The following is a 15,271-nucleotide window of genomic DNA, read 5'->3' on the forward strand; positions in this document are numbered from 1 at the left end:
GTATATGGAATGGTACAGTGGAATACTATGCAGCTGTAAGAAAAAATGAAGTCAAAAAATTTGCTTTTATATGGATGGACTTGGAGACTATTAGGCTGAATGAAATAAGTTAGTTGGAGAGAGATAAGCACAGAATAGTCTCACTCATATGTGGGATTTAAGAAAAATAAAGAGAGTATAATAATAACACCCAGAAACAATAAAGAAGAGGCTGAAAGGACCAGCCTCATGATAAGAAGCTTATCACAATGAGGGTAAGTGCAATTAGAGAAATAACTATACCAACAGCTGTTATGTCAGAACTCAGGATCCGCCATTCAAAAAGATCAGAAGTAAGGAAGCAGGCAGTAATGCAAATGCAAGGAAGTTTATTCCAGCATGCTGTGGTCCAACATCTCCTAAGAAATGGGAACCCTGAAAATGCCTCATATGGCAATTTAAAGGATTCCTAGGGCTCAGTGTAGGGGATTTCTGCCTCTGGGTAGTTGATCCTTAAAGTTATTGGTCCTTAGTACAAAGTTAAGCTAGGATTGGTTGTAGTTCAAATGTAGCATCAGATAGATGGCTGAGTGGACCATGTGCCCCAGATCCAGGTGTGTTGTCATTTGGCTATTTGTCCCATTGGTGCAGACCCATGTTGCAGGTTGTCATCGTGGCTTGCTGTCAGCTGCTGTTTAACCTTAACATGGATGAATTTTCTGGCATTTACCCCTAGGGGCTGGTTCCAGGAACTGGCTGTTCTTCTGGCCAAGGTCTTTCTACTTTTATACTGCCAGCCTGTCATGGCTACACTTAGGCTCAGAGAAAAGCCAGGTTTACAGAGTTTAACTTCCTTAAGCAAGCAGAGAACAAAAGCCAAAGGCAGATGTTTGTTATTTCTAACAAAGGGCACACCATATTTCTAACATCAACATTTAGGTTACAGTTAATTCTAAATCTTAGATTCTACTACAGCTACCATGACAACGATATAGATATATACAATGCTGTCTTGAAGACAGCAGAGGGGATAAAATATGGGGGGGGGGAACTAGTGGTAGAAAAATTACACTGATGGAGGGGGGTGTGCATTTTATGGATGAAATCCAATTACGATCATATTTGTAACCATCGTGCTTAAATTTTTTTAAATAAAAGGAATCACTGGTCATGGGTAATGTGGCAGCCCTCTTCATGCTGTTCTTCCCCATCATAGTGCAGTGGTATCTTCGAAGCTTTTAACCTTAAGAAGAATCCCTGGAAACATCACTCTCACAGGGTCCCCTGGACCAAATATAGCTCTACAGGGGTATCCATCTGCCCGGCAGTTTAGGGAACAGCACCACTCTAGAGGGCATCCAGCAGTCAACTTCATAAATCTGCGATCTTGTGAGCTCTGTTTCTGCTAATTGTCTAATCTGTGCAATATACCTTGTACATAAACAAGGGCATATTTGTAAATAGGGAACGTTTCCAAACATAATACATAATTTCCCAAGCCAATTAACATTTTATATACATGAAAATATCCAATCAAATATTCTTGCCCAAAAGTGCACTTATGTGAAAAATAGAATAATGATACGCAATATTTCCATATTCATGAAAAGGAAATTGAACCACATGCCATTATAGACTTCCCTGTCATGACACATAAAATGATTGCTTGTGCAATGAGCTGAATGGTGTTATTATTTTTCTAGTTAGAACTAGAATAGTGTCTCTTCAGAAGGATTTCTATTAATTAAGAAGAAATATTTTTACATGCTGCTCTTATTGAAATGTTTAAAAAGAAGTCTATGATGATGGAAACATACATGAGGGGAAGAGTAAATGGAAAGGCGGCAGCAAATGGTTAGGGGGGGCACAAGGAAAGGAAAGAGAAGAGACAAGGAAAAAGGAAAAGGGAGGCAAGAACCCATCATTGGCAAACAGCCAGATACTGTAACAGAAGTTGACCTGGGAGATCTTTCAAGTGGGTGATGAACAGAAACTTCAACCTCACAGGACTTTAAAATTCAATTACAAGTCATTTGCATTGCTCAGAAAGCCGAAGTCATTGATGCTTTGATCATCTTCTGAAGGTTTTGCAAGGATATGTGCATAATAAACAGAATAGCTTCAAAAAAAAAAAAAGAGGGGCAGAGTGCTGAGCCCCACTACTTGCTCCTTAGCTGATACTTGTGCAAAGGAGCTCAGCATTTCTATTGAGGGCACATCTGGGGCAGGGCTTCTGAGGAGAGCCTTGCACATTTTTGAGAAAGTGGAGATTCCTGAGGTATGGAATCAGCTGCAGCCTGACGCAGACTGACCCACTTTCTAAATATATAAAAAAGTTGACTCAAGTAGGTTAGAAAAAGTCGATTGTTATATGAACACCGGAAACAGAGGAAGTTTTCATTTCGTAAGTACTTTATTTCTTTTTTTTTCTGTAAAATATGTCATACAGTTTTAAAACAGATCTACATGTTGGTGGCAAAACATAATTTCATGAGCTTCTTCAGTTTGCTAGCTGGTTGTTGCAACAGAAAAGACAGCACAATCAATTTGTTTAACAACCCTGGGCTATCACAAATGTCGAGACTATCTACAGTTTTTCTTCAGCATTCCAAGTTTGTCAAATAGACCAAAACTGGGGTATCTCTGAAATCACTGTCAAGGTTTCTTCACTTCCCAAGAGAAAATTAAGATAAGTTTTATGTCTTTGTTTACATATGCAAAATTTTTATAGTGTGTAGTTTAAACTAATTTTAGAGAGATATCAAATATAAACAATAAAAGTAGTTGTCATTTATCATTCACTATGAAATGGTGAGTTGGGTGTGTTCCACAATCCCCCTGAGAGGGGGTAAGGATATCCCTCATTCCCCAAGTACGAGTAGGACAAGAGACCAAAGGTCCAGCAGCAATTTCCAAAGCAGAAAATAATCCAAATACAGTTGGGAAGAAATAGCAGGACAGAAAGTCACACCGCAAGCTGTTCATCCACAAGCCAGTAGCTCAATCACATGGAACCACAAGAAAAGATGGCAGCTCCTCCTCCAGGCCTCCACAGCAGACTTTATTGGGGGAAAAAAAAAAGCCCACTCCCAAAGGGAGGGAAAAACCCAGATGAGGAGGCAATGGGGAAACATCTTTAACATGTAAACCAAAGGAACCAATCGAGAGACATCTAATTAGAAGGCAATATGAGGACCCATTCCAAAGGCCTCTATCAACAATTCACCATAGTTACTTTGTTTGTAGAATATGAACTCTTAAGATTGACTCTCATCAACATTCCAAATATAGGATGGAGGTGTTGTTAATTACATTAGCCATATTTAAAAATTGAAAATTAGAAAGATGTGAGACAAGAAAATGAGGGGTAGAAAATACAGGAATAAAAAACACAGGACAAGCGAGATACATATTCAAGGGGAAAGAATGGGCTGTAGAGCAAGGGTTGTGGGACTTTCTAACCCCAGAAATATCTTTATTTTATAATTGGCATTTTGTATCCACTTGTTACTACCTTGCTTTTGGACCAACCACCAATCTGTTCTCCATTTTAATGACTACATTATAAACTACTATCATATATACATATATACTACTATATTTGTTAAATAATTCACCATTTACAGTGAGATTTGTTTTTCTTTCCTGTGTTTTCTGTTTAGTGCTATTTATTTCCACCTAAATCATTTCCTTTAACATTTCTTGGAATGCTGGACTATTTCTAATGACCTTTTTCTTGTTTTTGTTTATCATTATCTTTCTCTCCTGAATGTTCACTATGCTGGGTAAAGAATTCTTATTTAGACTTTTTTTTTCTATCAAGCACTTTGAATCTGTGGCTTTACTCTTTACTCTCTTCTGGCCACTAAAATGTCTGTTGGAGAGTACATTAGTTAAAAGACATGTCTCACTTGCATTTATCCCAGGTTCTATCCCATGTACCTCGTGGTCCCTTGAGCATCACCAGATACAAACCTGGAGATCCCTGAGCAGTAACCAGGGTGATCTGGTCAGTCCCCAGTACTACAGAGTTTAATTAGCATTGAAATCTAAGCTGGGGAGGGCTAAGAATTGCCCGTGGGCCCTCTGGCTTTCCTGAGCACTACTTAAAGCCCGTCTTGCCCCATAAATCAAGTGTTTATTGTAAATCTTCCTTCATTGGGTTTCTTATGGGAGAAGCTTTTTTTTAAATAACATTTTATTTAAACACTTTGATTACAAACATGATTGTGGTTGGGTTTCTGTCATGTAAAGAACACCCCCCCCCATCACCTGTGCAACATTTCCATCACCAATGTCCCAAACCTCCCTCCTCCCCAACCCACCCCCACCTGTATTCGAGACAGGTTTTCTATTTCCCTCATACATTCTCATTGTTAGGATAGTTCTCAATGTAGTTATTTCTCTAACTAAACTCATCACTCTTTGTGGTGAGCTTCATGTCATGAGCTGCACCTTCCAGCCTTCCTCTCTTTTATCTCTGAAAATTATTGCAAAAATGTCTTTCCTTTTTTTCTTGGCTGCCTGTTAGATTCTCTCTGATTTTAGCTTTCACCATAGTAATTATAATGTACCTGGCATAATTTTTTTAATTGATCTTATTTATAATTTCTTGGGTTTGTGGTATAAGATTGTCTATTCTTATCCCAACTTAGGAAAGTCTGGAACAATTATTTTCTGAGATAAGTAACATATCTTTCTTATCTTTCTGGCATACCTATCATGCCACTATAGCTCCTCAATGTTGGATCATATAATTATCTATACTATATACAATATATATTATATATGATACATTATACCTCTGTACATATATATAAAATGTAGAGCTCCCTAGAAATATATTGCAATGTTTCCATACTTATAAACACTCTAAAGATTATTTTCCAGTTGTTTCTTCCCATATTCTTTTCACATGGACACTTTTTTTACATATGAAGGAAAGAAAGAAATGCATGTAATGTATTACGCTACTAGAAGAGAAATGTTAAATGAAATAAGAACAATTATAAAAGTAAAAATATTGGGCAGGGCCCAGAGAAATAGCACAGCAGCGTTTGCCTTGCAAGCAGCTGATCCAGGACCAAAGGTGGTTGGTTCGAATCCTGGTGTCCCATATGGTCCCCCGTGCCTGCCAGGAGCTATTTCTGAGCAGACAGCCAGGAATAACCCCTGAGCACCACCAGGTGTGGCCCAAAAACCAAAAAAAAAAAAAAAAAATTGGGCAAAAAAGTAGGTGATTTAAAAAATATTGTTTAGTGATATTGCTCCAAGGGAAACTGATGGGTATATTTTTATAAATTATCTTTATTTAAACACGTGATTATAAATATAATTGTAGTTGTATGATTACAGTCATGTAAAGAACACCCCCCTTCACCAGTGCAGGATTCCCACCACCAATTTCCCGAATCTACCTACTCCCCACCTATACTAGAGACAGGCTTTCTTTTTTCCTCATTCATTCACATTGTTATGATAGTTTTCAGTGTAGTTATTTCTCTAACTACACTTATCACTCTATGTGGTGAGCTTCATCTCATGAGCCGCACCTACATGGGAAGATGGGGGGAAATAAGGGTTGGAACTGAGGCAGTATATATTAGAAATGAAATTTGTAGGGCAGTATAAAGGTCACAATACAAGATGGATGTTATGGATATATAACATATATGCATACAATACTATCAATAGGAAAACAAGGAGAAAAAAATTCCAGTGACTGTCCCAACATAAACCAGTTCTAGAACGGCCTGCCCTCCTCCCAAAGAGCATTCCCATTAGTGTAGGGAGAGGTAGGGGGAAGTCTGAGGACTACTAAGAGTCCACCTGAACCCATTTCTGGCCATATTTGAGCTGGCACCCAGGGAAGGCCTGGAGTCAGGTGAAAAAGACAAGGACAGCTGGGGGCCTGCCAAGCCTCCCAGCACTCCCCAGGCTAGGGAGAAGGGCTCCGATATGGGGCCTTCCCAACCCCAAACCTGGCAAGAGCTGGTCTCCAGAATCAAGGAGGAAACCGGAAGCCAGATGGGTATTTTTCTATATCTTGAAAAGTGCACAAACTCCACAGAGAGGTATGAATTTCTTTCTAATAAAATATTATTATAAACTGGCTTAAATTAAAAAAAAACTTTTTTTTAACTGAATACTGCTTTGAGGAGTATCAACCCCATATTTCTGTAAAACCTCATGTGCGAGCACCTGCATCCTTTAAATTTTGATGCTGACATCCCAAATGCCAAATTTTGCTCCACTGATCTTGTAATAAAAATGAAAATGTTCCTGACATATTACACAAGCCAATTTGCCAAGGAGCTGATGGATCTGGTCTGTCAGAATTTCCAGCTTCATACCTGTGTCTTCTATTTCTCAAAATAAATGACTTGAACTTTCAGCTTCTTAATATTGTGGAATGAAATTTGGTGCAGAAGTGAACTCTTAAAAAGGCTTTCTTCCTAAGTTAAAAACCTTCTTTTGAGTTTGAAACTGCTGGGAAATGAATGCAAAAGCACTGAGTCTTCCTTGCAGCTTCTGGTATTTTGGTAGAGATTCCCACAAATAGTGGGGTTGGGCAACCTTAGAACATATTTCTTAAAATTAAATACATAGCTTATGAGTATTTTACCCGCACACACTTTAAGATTCTTGTTACCTCAGGTCTTGAAGTGTAAATGTAGCATTTTGCTAGCAAGGATAGTTGGCAATCATGGGAGCTTGCCAAAAGATAGCTGTTTTCTCTCTCCTTCATCTCCTTCAACTGAAAATTTCTGTTATATCCAACATGATATGAAACCAACAGCCTGTATGGAGGAGAGAGGGAATTGCTAACTATACTCTATTTTAATTTCTCCCACTGGGCAACTCTGCCACTCTGAAAAAAATAAAGCAAGAAACTTCTCTTTTTATTCCATTCAAATGCAGAAAAGCTTATCTTAGTAAATGATATTTTCCATAAACTCAAACTGTACGGCATCATGACATACCACCCAGTTCATACTCTTCAAGAAACTGAGCACCACTGCGACATCCCAGGGACCTGTAGTACTGTACTCACACCCAGTTCATTCCTTCCAGCTGATGACAGGGAAGGAATAGATCCCAGGCTGATGACCAGACACTGTTTAACAATGCTTATCTAGGATAAGAAGAGCTGGGATACGTGCAGGGTAGGAGGACCAGGAACATAGCAGAAGGATAGTTAGGGGTGAGCTGGGAAAAGATAATACATACATACTTGGGCTTAGGAGAGTCTTGGAAGCAAGACAGAGGGCAATAAATGTGGTCTGTAATCTCCCTTAATCAGAATTCTCTGTGAGGGAGAAGAGATAACCTGTAGTCAAGCCTGAGAGTGACCGACCACTAGTCATGGCTTTTCTCTTTGTGCTGTGTCCTTCCCCATCTCTGGAGCAGTGTCTTCAAAGCTTTCATATCAACGAGAATTCTCAAAGCAATTACTCTATGGATCTCCCAAATAGTTGCTCTATGACCCCCCTTCAGAACAGAGAAGATAAGGTTTATTTTGCCGGATGCTTTAGGAATAGCATCTCAGGTGGTTCCAACATCACCCCATTCTCAGATCCTCACTAGGAGCCATTTACCAAATCTTTAATCCTAAATATTAAATATTCAATATAGTTATTTTGCTAAGCTTTGCTCTCTAGCACCAACAGTGCATGAGTCCCTCTGCTCTTGTTCTGGTTCAGAGAAAGGGAGTGATGACAGTGTGGCTGCCATCAGAACTTTCCATACTTCATACTTGATTAGTTTTGTTCATTTATTTGGATGCTCAGGAGACCCCATTTACTCATCCCTTCTTAAGCCACCATGCTGGATAGTTTAATGGCAGGGCCTGAGGGTTCTTTGGAGCTTCTCAGTCTGTACATGATCAGACAATACCAGTATCACCCCAGCTGTAGGGGATGTCAGTGGTACACTCAGTTGTACTTGGGGGACAAAGTAGTTAGAAATAAATCTGGGCATCACCATGAGCAGGGCATGTGCTTTTGCCCCTTCACTTTTTCCTGGCCCTGTTTTAATAGTTTTGGTTATTTTGTTTTGGGATTGGGACAACACCAGGTGGTGCTCAGAGGCCCTCCAAGCACTGCTCAGGGTGTCGTGTGGTGACACAGGCTCCTGAGAGCAAAACACTTCCCAGTCCATGGAGCTCTCATGGGCCATATTTTCTGTCTTATTCCATAGTTGTTGCAGTGTCCTGGGATTGCATGCTAGTTGCATTGAGGAGAGGTGCTAGGAGCAGAGATCCTGTCTCGGTGTTTTCTCCCGAACCACATACCCAAGGCCTGCTAGTGATTTTCATGCATCTTTTTCTAATTAATATGTTCTTGATTTTTGTCATTTTTATTTTAGTACTCTCTCCTATATTTAGTCTTTTTCTAGAGAAATGGTAATTACAAATTGAGTATTATATTCTTTCAGGAGAGCACTCCCATGGATATTCAGGACTCACTCCTGGTGGTACTCACAAGAAGGATCATATGGGATGCCAGGGATAAAACCTGGGTCAGCAGCATGTATGGCAAGCAGCTTCCCCTTTGTACTTTCATTCTGGCCTCTGAACATTCTATTCGTATGTGAACTTTTACCATTCACTTGTGCAACACCTGGACCCATGCTGTCACTTTTAAATCTCCCTATAATTTAGAATTCTAGGCCAAAACTGATATATTCCTAAGGTGAGAATTTCTGATTAATTAATCCTTCTAAATTCTTCTTTAACTCAACTACGTGTAACACTTTCAAAGTAAAAAAAGTTAGTTTCACAATTCAAGTTGATATACCCTAATTGACAGTAAGATAGGACTATTGCTTCTTTGTTCAGCAACATCCTTGTAAATAAGAAAATTTTTGTTGTCCTAGTTCACAGGAAATTCTGGCTGAATTTTTCATTTTATTTTCTGTCAATTCGAAATGACTGGAAAAAAATCCTATTTTCTTCATTAGCTTTCATAAGCTAAGAAAAAATTGCCATTTACACATCTCATGATTGACATAACAGACAGGGGGCACACTGCTTTCTGACTTCTAAAAGGGTGCAAGCTTTGTACAGGCGTGTTTATACAGAATTAGAGCTTTTATAGTTGTTGTCTTTCTCCCTTACGGTGGCAAAGTTGACATCTCCAACTGGCTGGGAAATGTTTGTTAGGAAGCACAGTTTAAAGTGTTGGAGGTGGGGTGAGGTTAAGTTTAAACATGAAAAAATATAGTGTTTACTTTTTTAAAAAGTTGGTTCCATCAAGCACACATTTAAAAATCCACAAGATAACACTTTGAAGATAAAACAGCCATGGACAAACACACACACACACACACACACACACACACACACACACACACACACACACACACACACACTTTTTCATTTTTTTCCAGAAATGACAACTTGCAGATATGATCAGAAGCAATGGTTTAAAATCTGTTTCGACTTTGACTTCAGGGATGTGAATTATGTCTAGGAGTGAAGGAACAGGGCAGATCTTGCTGGTCCTGGAAATGCTTTCCGGCTGTGAGGGCTCTACCTACTGCCAAGACTGCCAGAAAGAAGTAGGAAATGTCCTAGGAAATGACTTGATGTGGGCCTGAGTAGTGCCAGCAGAAGGATGTGGTGCCCTTTTGTGCTCAGGAGAAACTAGCCAGATCTTTCTAAAGATATTTATGCCACTCCAGAACCATGGAGAGTCATTTCTCTAGGTAAGAGGACACATGATTGAAGCTCTCTGTGGGATGGTCCTTGCAGGGCTAATGTGGGCTACTCTCCCAAAATAATCCACCTAGTCACATCAGGTATAATAAAACTAGAGAGAAAAATCTTGGACTCTTTGCTATATATAGATGAAGAAGGTTCTAATTTAGAAGGCACATGCTACTTGATCATGTGGCCTTGCTCATAATGAACTGAAGAGGGGGCAGGGATATTAGCTCCTAACTTTTTTGCAACCTTAGCTGACAAAGACAATCTCAGAACAAGTCCTTTGCTGTGGGACATAATGCTCAGTACTGGGTCCCTGAGGAGTGAGTTCTCCATACCTGCTCTATTTTCTGAGACCTCAGAAAGTGTCCCTGTTAGCTTTGGATATTTTTAGCTTTACAACTTTCTTCTCTTGGCCTTTTATTCCAAGAGACAGAAAAGGTAGGCAAGAAGAAGCTGATGCCAGCAATTGGTGTGGTAGAGGGCACAGACCAGAGTCCGTGTGGGAGGAAATAAGAGTAGAAGCAGCTGCAGGATACAAAGGAGAGTTCTGGGAATTTGTGGCCCAGACTAGACGATGTCCTTGGACAGGGATGCCACAAGGACCGGCCTCACCATGGTTCATCAGCATGGAGGCATGAGAATGTGTCCTGGACCTATCTAGCATAATTACACTGTGCATAGTTGTTTTCAGAACCTGATATTTTTCCTTCTAAGTTTCCAGCCACAGAAAATCAAAGGGAACCAGATGACATGGGATTGCTGGGAAGACTCTGAAATTAGTTGAACTTAGACATATGTGAAATATGGAAATAAAGCAGAACATTGGTGACTACCTGGCATTACTGAGGAAACTGGCATGTAGGAGGTTTCAGTAATACTTGCTGCCCCATTGCTGAATAGGGCAGTGTGGAGAGCTGGAGATCTTGGGGTCAGTGGGAACAATGGAGGTTACCTCTGCCTTCCTGCCTGGCCCTCTACTCCTTCACATGGGAAGTGTCTAACAGGTCAATCACAGGCAGAGTCTTCATGGCCTGCAAACAGATGCCTCTTTGCATGGCACAAAGTCCAAAGTCCTGCCTTCCACCTAGACACCCCAGGTACATGATAACTTCTACCAGAAAGAATTTATGAGAAGACAAATGCAAAGTGCAAAAATTTTATTCAAAGGAGAGAAAGAGAATCTGAAGGAAATATATAGCAGGCACGCTCATGCTTTCTACACATAAAGCCAGGGTTTAATCCTTGATACCAAGGAATTCACAGACTCTTACAGGTGTGACCCCAGAAATAGATCTGAGAGTAGTCCTTGGCATCCCCCTTGTCTTTGAAAAGTCGCAACATAGGTTTTCTCCTCAACTACCCACCTGCTCTTGAGAATTTCTGTGTGAATCAGTGTCTATTGCTAGGGTTTGTCAAGGTAAAGATCTTGGAGACTTCTGGTCCTTTCCTTAGTGTTGTTATCATTGAGTCTTCACCCTGCTGAAGTGAACAGATCAGAGAAAAGATTCTCAGAAGTGAAGAAAGGAATTTCACATCCCTCTGTAGAAACTGAGATTCCAAAATGGATGGGCCCTACCAACTGTATAAGGCTAGTGCTATAAGAAGACAATGCTGCAGAAGGTGGTGTCATGGAAGGCCCATGTGATCACACACCCCAATGTGGGTGGTTCCTCAGGGTAGTCCACATGCCTTGTAAGAGGAGCAGAATTGTGAACTTCCAGATCTCCTTAGTCTTAACTTGTCTCAGTTTTATCTGGTATTCTTAGTCTTACCATGGCTTTTGTTGTCCTCAAGTGTCTTCTCTCCTGGGAGGTTCCATCCTACTGGCCTTTCTGGCTGCCTAAAGGGCCTGCAAACAGAGCAACTTCTCTTCAGACCATGTCTTGTTTTTAATACTCCCCAAAATTCATTGTCATGGTTTCCCCCACCCATCTTCTCCATCCTAGCTACTTAAATTCAGAATTAGCCTGAAGTCCTCTATTATTCCATGTTGCAGATTCTTGCTTCTACATCCTGCCATTTGTAGCACCACTCTCATTACTCATTTTGAATTTGTCTCCTTCAGCTATCACTTCTATAATCTGGTTTAAATTATTTTTCTCAGTCTCTATAAGAGAGATAACAAAATTAAGAAAATGTAACTTAAATCATTATGAAGTTACACTATGTGAAGTAGTGCCTTAAACAGTATGTACCAAATGACCATATGTATACACAAATAAACAATAATAAAAATAATCATAATGATGAAACTTTAGTTTAGTGAAAATTTAAGTGAATTAGAACCAGGGAAATGATTGTTTTTTGAAATTTTGCAGTTATAACCAGCACTTGGACTGGCTTGACCAGAAGTTGATCTTCATTCTCTATCTCTTCTTTCAAAACTCTATCAGGGTTCCTCCTTTCTGAAGTTAATCTCAGAGGTTTGCTTGAATCTGTGAAAATAAATTGTCTAGGAAAATTAAGATATTCCTGATGTCACAGAGTCAGAAACTGAAAAATTCATGGGCCTTTGGAACTGTAGCCAATTGCTCTAGATTCTTCTACCAAGACTTTTCTTCACAACCATATTGTTAATTTCTGGAATTTCAGGTAAATAAGGCGTGTGACAGAGAGATAAAATGGAAGACACATTTTGCCACATCTGGAGGGCCTCACCAGCATGTAAATGAGTCTCCTTCAGTCTGCACATGCCAAAATAACCCTCCACTTGTCTGGGTATCTGTCTTATCTGGCATGCCCAGATGACGTTGGATGATAGGGAATCAGCTAGACTCTGTGTGGTTACACACAGATGTTTGCGTACAGTTGTCTGTGTATTGACAGGTTATTAAAGAAGTAATCATTTGACTGCATTTAAAACAACTCTTAATTAAAACTATCAAATTAATGTCCTGATCTAATTTAAAATATCTGAAAATACAAAAAAATTTACCAATACTAAGTATCTCCTTCATTTAAGGGCCCTTGTAAGCCAATATAATTAAATTTGGATTTTTTCCACTTTGTTATTCTTTATAATATAATTGAATGTCCTTGTGAAATAAACTTTCTTTACACAGATACTCTAAGAAACGAGCACTTGTGAGAGAAGATAAACTCAAGGGAGAATCATAGAGTCAGAAAGATTGGTGAATCATTTCATTGTTATTAGGAGATAGTCCTTGTGAGATTTTTTCCCCCTATAAACTATTAGCTCCATGCAATGAACATTACATGCATTGTTTTTTGATAAATTATCTTATAAGGACTAAGAGGAGGATTCCAAAATATCCAAAGATATGTGAGTGACAAGCTTTGCAGGTTATTCTTAAAAAGATTTTAATTCCAAAACTTAAGATTCCTCCCAATGATAAACCCAATCATGAACTAATAGAATATTCTCTTACTCCTCTTCATTCATTCACTTAGCAGAATTTGAAAAATGAGATTCTATTGATATTTGGAGGAGACAACAATGATTTTGTAATCCTGCCTCAAAAAGGTTAATTTGGAGATTTGGGACATTGATGATGGGAATGTTGCACTGATGAAAGGGGGTGTTCTTTACATGACTGAAACCCAACCACAATCATGTTTGTAATCAAGGTGTTTAAATAAAGATATTTTTTAAAAAAAAAATGGTTAATTTGAGGAGAGAGACTTGGTCAGGTGTGGGGATGTGGGTCAGGTTGACCCCCAGAGTTCTGAGGAAGAGAGCTGAAATTTGGATGAAGGCACCATAGTCTATCTAGAAAATGTAAAAAAATTGACATTTGTAGGATGCTTATTCCACTTTACCTGAGAAAGATTTGCAAACTCATTTTTCATGTTCATAAAAAGATTTTCAAAATCAGTTCAACACTTTCAAAATGAATTCCTTTTCTGTCACTATCCTACAGGTTTACATACATTATTTTGCTTTAATGGTCACAAAACCACCTAGTGTTGAAAGTGTTGATATCCCCATCTTAGCTGAAGAAACTGAGGCACTGAGTAGTTTAAATCAGTGAACTGTCTGTTTGCTTATTCTTCAAGCCAAACTTACTGGGTAGTGCTCAGGGACTATTGGAATTAGAGGTCAGTCCTGGAGATGTTTAGGAGACCATGTATTCCACAGATCAAACTATACTCCAACATCCAAAGCCTGAGCTCATCTTTATGCACCATCTTTCCTGCCCAAGTCAGTAAATTTGATTGTCATCAGTTCTTTATCACATGAGGTAAACTAGACTATCTGAAGTTATTCACTTCAGCTACAACAACATTGTACTCTCTTAACCCTGGCATGAAGTCTTTCTCTTCATGCTAAATAAGTCGTGCCAACTTTTAGTCTTTGTTCTGAAAATGCATCTGGCATGGAATAATAGATTATGAAAGATTAACACTGTCCATTTGAATTTTTATCTTGGCTTAATGATGTTTAAAAGACAAAGTGCCTAGTAATACTTCAACAGTAGAGAAATCAATAAACATACTTGGAATATTCACAGTAATGGAAGACCAGAATCATCTGTTTTTTAGTCTAATAGTTATGTCACTGATGAGTCAACACATTGGTTTTATTTATTATTTACAAAACCTCATAAAATAATAATCTTTCTATAATGCACTGCTATTTGGCCAGAATATTTTCTTATTTACATGTATTGATTTCATTTTAAGAAATATTATTTGCTTTATAAATTTGATATGATGAAGGTTTACGATAAGTTGTTTACATATGAATTATTTTTGTGAATGAAAATGAAATAACTGGCTGGTGTTAATGCACTCATACCATTATGTTTCTGTTTCTAATTGTTTGGTCCAAAATGTAGGCATCGAATCATTCCATTTCAACAGCAATTTGCATCTAATGCCCAGCATCTTGGTGGTAAATATAGACATTGCATTATATTAAGGAAACATTTATCCTATTTAAGGAAGTTGAGGCAGCTTGCATTTTTAGGGTGGTATAATGAAGAGTAAAGTAGTGTATCAAGACTTGAGGGATTCAGAAACATTGCCTTTGACTTGGTTGGTAAATGCCCAGCCCTAGGTTCATAGCCTGGAGCTCCAGAAGGGCTGAGCAGTAGTGATCTGGAAATCAGCCACATGCTTAATAATCTCCAACAAGCTTTGGGGCATTTACTTTCTTATCAACCAGTGTGGAAAATTCTCATGAACATCATAGGCTTTTCATAGACTTTTTTATTTCATAGACTTTTTAATTAGGAGCTCCTTTGTGATCCAACTAAACATAAACAGATACTGAAACATAATTCTGTTCTGAAACATCAAGGTGATCTGAAACTAAGTGAACTTCCTGCAACGAAAAATACCAAGATTCATTAACAACATTCAAGGAAAATACTAAAAACAGTATCTGGCTAAGTGATGGGGTGATGAGAAAGGCACTTGCTGATCCTGCAGCTGATGCAGGTTCAATCCTGGCACCACATATGCTCCCTTGAATAGTTCCAGGACTAATTTCTGAGCACACAATAAGGAGTAAACCCAGAACATTGCTGGCTTTTGCCGCAAAACTGAACAAAGCCAAACAAAAAACTAACTAGAACTCAACTATAAATAGTATTTTGTGGGACTTCTCATAAGCACTTG

The sequence above is a fragment of the Suncus etruscus genome, chromosome 8 (assembly GCF_024139225.1).
Source record: "Suncus etruscus isolate mSunEtr1 chromosome 8, mSunEtr1.pri.cur, whole genome shotgun sequence".
NCBI lineage: Eukaryota > Metazoa > Chordata > Mammalia > Eulipotyphla > Soricidae > Suncus > Suncus etruscus.